At 40.9% G+C, this 3980-nt stretch overlaps 1 non-coding gene across 1 annotated transcript; it reads left to right on the forward strand.

Moving 5' to 3' along the window:
* The first annotated feature begins 3568 nt into the window (after positions 1-3568).
* LOC112787195 (small nucleolar RNA R71) lies at positions 3569-3672 on the forward strand. Its single transcript, XR_003194622.1, has one exon. It is a non-coding gene; the product is annotated as a small nucleolar RNA R71 (small nucleolar RNA).
* Positions 3673-3980: the final 308 nt, after the last annotated feature.

A 3980-nucleotide genomic window follows, 5' to 3' on the forward strand; every position in this document is an offset into this window, starting at 1 on the left:
AGGAACTACTTCAGATACTGCATGTAAGCTATCAAATGAAAAATTATCTTTTATAGGAGTGGAGTCATTCTTAATGTGTTCAAGGCGACTCAAGTGGTCTGCAACTAAATTTTGGTTACCACTCCTATCTTTAATTTCTAAATCAAATTCTTGCAGCAGTAGTATCCAACGTATTAGCCTTGGTTTTGACTCCTTTTTAGCTAGTAAATATTTTAGAGCTGCATGATCTGAGTACACTACTACCTTAGTACCAAGTAAATAGGCTCAGAATTTATCCAGAGCAAAAACAATAGCTAGAAGCTCTTTTTCAGTAGTAGTATAATTAGATTGAGCAGCATCTAAAGTCTTAGATGCATAAGCAATTACAAAAGGATCCTTACCTTCGCGCTGAGCCAGCGCTACTCCTACTGCTTGGTTGGAAGCATCACACATAATTTCAAATGGCTGGCTCCAGTCTGGTCCTCTCACAATTAGAGCTTGAGTCAGGATATCTTTCAAATGCTTGCATACAATCCTCACTGAACTCAAACTCGATATCTTTCTGCAGCAATCTGGATAAAGGCAATGCTACCTTACTGAAGTCCTTAATGAACCTCTTGTAAAAACCTGCATGGCCAAGGAACGAACAGACTTCCCTCACAGAGGAGGGGTAAGGTAAACTAGAAATAACATCCACCTTTGCTGGATCTACAGAAATGCCAGTATTAGACACAACATGTCTTAGTACAATTCCTTGTTTTACCATAAAGTGACATTTCTCAAAATTCAACACAAGGTTTGTACTTACACACCTGTCTAACACTTTAGATAAACTATCCAAGCAAAGGCTAAATGAATCACCATATACGATAAAATCATCCATAAAAACTTCCATACAGTTCTCAATAAGATCTGAAAAGATACTCATCATACATCTTTGGAAAGTAGCAAGTGCATTACACAAGCCAAAAGGCATTCTTTTATAAGCATAAGTTCCAAAGGGGCATGTAAAAGTAGTCTTCTCCTGATCCTCAGGAGCTATATGAATTTGAAAATATCCTGTATAGCCATCTAAAAAGCAATAATGGGATTTACCTGACAAGCGATCAAGCATATGATCAATGAATGGTAAGGGGTAGTGATCCTTGCGAGTGGCTTGGTTGAGACGCCTATAGTCAATGCAAACTCTCCATGAGTTCTGCACTCTAGTTGTCAGGAGTTTTCCATGCTCATTTCTTACTGTTGTGACTCCAGACTTCTTAGGCACCACTTGTACTGGACTGACCTATTCACTGTCTGAGATGGGGTAAATGATATCTGCTTCAAGTAGTCTGGTTACTTCTTTCTTAACAACTTCTAAGATGGTGGGATTCAATCTTCTTTGAGACTGACGGACAGGCTTCGCTCCATCTTCTAAGAATATTCTGTGCTCACAAACTTGAGGGCTGATGCCTACTATATCCGCCAAGCTCTATCCAATTGTTTTCTTATGTTTTCTCAGCACACTGAGCAGTTGTTCTTCTTGTTGGGAAGTGAGTTTCTTTGCAATGATAACTGGGAACTTCTGGTTATCCTCAATTTAAGCATACTTGAGGTGTGGAGGGAGGGGATTTAATTCTAATTTAGGCTCTTGGATAGGTTCTGGGTCATCCGGGGCTGGTGATAATGGCAAAGGGTCTTCATTGTTTTCAGAAAGTGTCCCCACACTTGGACCTTGCTCCATGTACTTCTCTTCCATTTCTTCTTGGTGAACCTCAGCTACAGTTTCATCAATGATGTTGCATTGGAAGATAGAATTCTCTTTTGGAGGATGCTTCATAGCTTCATTTAAACTGAAACTCACTGCTCTGCCATCTATCTCAAAGGAGTAAGTTCCTGAGAATGCATCCAGCTTAAACTTCGAAGTCTTCAGGAATGGTCTTCCAAGCAGGATTGATGATGGTCTTCCTGAGTCATTAGGGGGCATTTTCAGGATATAGAAGTCAATGGAAAATGTGAGCCCCTTAATGCTCACTAATACATCTTCAGCAATTCCGACCACTGTAATAATGCTTTTATCTGCTAACACAAAACGAGCTGCCGACCTTTTTAAGGGAGGGAGCCTCAAAGTATCATATATAGACAATGGCATTATACTAACACACGCTCCTAAATCACACATACAGTCAGAAAATATCACACCTCCAATGGTACAGTTAACTATACATGGACCTGGATCACTACATTTTTCAGGTATACCTCCCATTAAGGCAGATATAGAACTACCTAAAGGAATAGTTTCTAATTCATTAATTTTATCTTTATGTATGCACAAATTCTTTAGAAACTTTGCATATTTAGGTACCTGCTAAATAACATAAAAAAGGAGAACAGTTACCTCAACCATTTTTAATATTTCTACCATTTTGGGATCAAGTTCCATTTACTTTCTAGGCTTCCTTGCAAGTTGTGGGAATGAAATAGGAAGGGCGTTACTTGCAGCTTCTGCATCCTTTGGTGTTTCGTTCTGTGGTTGAGCTGCTTCTTCTTCAACTATATTTTGTACATCCTCTTCCTCTTCAGCATCTTCCACTTCCACCACATCCTCAGCTGGGACGTGTTCTGGTGAGCTTGGCTCCTCCTGGTTCCTCTCCTGCAATGTGATTTCAGACCTTAAAGTGATGGCATTGATGCCACCTTTGGGATTAGGTAGGGGTTGAGAAGGAATTCCACTGGAGCTTGAAGGTTGATTGGTGGAATTAGGTGATGAATTTAACCGGGAGACGAGAGCTTGTAAAGTGGCAGTCAGACTATTTAAAGTAGAGTTCAGCTGCGTCTGCATGTCTTGCTGTCCTTGTGCAAGAGAACGGAGCATCTCGTCATTTGATGAGGAATTGGAATAAGTGATCTGAGGAGCCTGTTGTTGGTTGTGCTGGAATCCTTGAGATTGTCTTAGGTGAGGTGCTCTGTAAGGCTGGTTCTGATTCTATTGTCTGTTGTTGTTATTCCACCTCTGGTTTCCATTGTTATCTATGCTCCTTTGTTATAGTTGTCCCTCCAATTATGGTTAGAATTATCTCTCTAACCTTGATTGGAGTTATCCTGCCATCCTTGGTTATGGTTTCCACCTTAGTTGTAATTGCCGCCTTGTTGATTGTATCCTTGATTCGGGCGGTCATAGAAGTTATGAGTAGCTGCCACAGTGTTGTCTTCCTGTTAGAGCTGTGGACATTCATCAGTATAATGACTATAATCAACACAGATTCCGCATACTCTTTGGAAAACTAACTGTTGGCTCTGTTGTGGTGGGTGAGGCTGAGCTTGTTGTTGTTGGTTCAACTGCATTTGCTTCAATAGGTTGGTCATTTCACATATACTCTGTGTAAGAGCAGTAGTCTCAATGGTAGAGGAAACCTCTGCAACAGCTTTTGAGTGGCTGCACCTCTGCCTGTGATTCCTAGTGGACTCAGCTAAGTCGCTGATCAGTTGCCATGCTTCATCTGCGGTTCTGTACTTTTTCATAGAACCATTACTAGCACCATCCAGTGTAGTCTTATCCTGGGGGTTCATGCCTTGAGTGAAGTAGCTGATCAACACTAGTCTGTCAATCATGTGATGGGGGCATACGTCTAAAAGGTTCTTAAAACGCTCCCAGTATTCATAGAGAGTCTCCGAGTCACCTTGAACAATGCAGGAAATCTCTTTTTTCAATCTATCTGGGACTTCAGCTGGAAAGTATTTTTCCGAAAATTTTCTCCTGAGTGTATCCTAGTTAGTAACAGTCGCTTCAGGTTGGGAGTAGTACCACTCTCTTGCCTTTTCCTCAAGAGAAAACGGGGAGGCAGTAAACAGAATAGAAGTTTTATCTGCACCATTACGCCTAATAGTAGAACAGGCTGTCTGGAAATCCCTAAGGTGCTTAATAGGCTCTTGAGCAGGTAAGCCATGAAACTTGGGCATCAAGTGAATTAGTGCAGTCTTCAATTCAAAATCTGCAGCCAGATTTGGATGATGCACTTGAT

The sequence above is a fragment of the Arachis hypogaea genome, chromosome 20 (assembly GCF_003086295.3).
Source record: "Arachis hypogaea cultivar Tifrunner chromosome 20, arahy.Tifrunner.gnm2.J5K5, whole genome shotgun sequence".
NCBI classification, from domain to species: domain Eukaryota; kingdom Viridiplantae; phylum Streptophyta; class Magnoliopsida; order Fabales; family Fabaceae; genus Arachis; species Arachis hypogaea.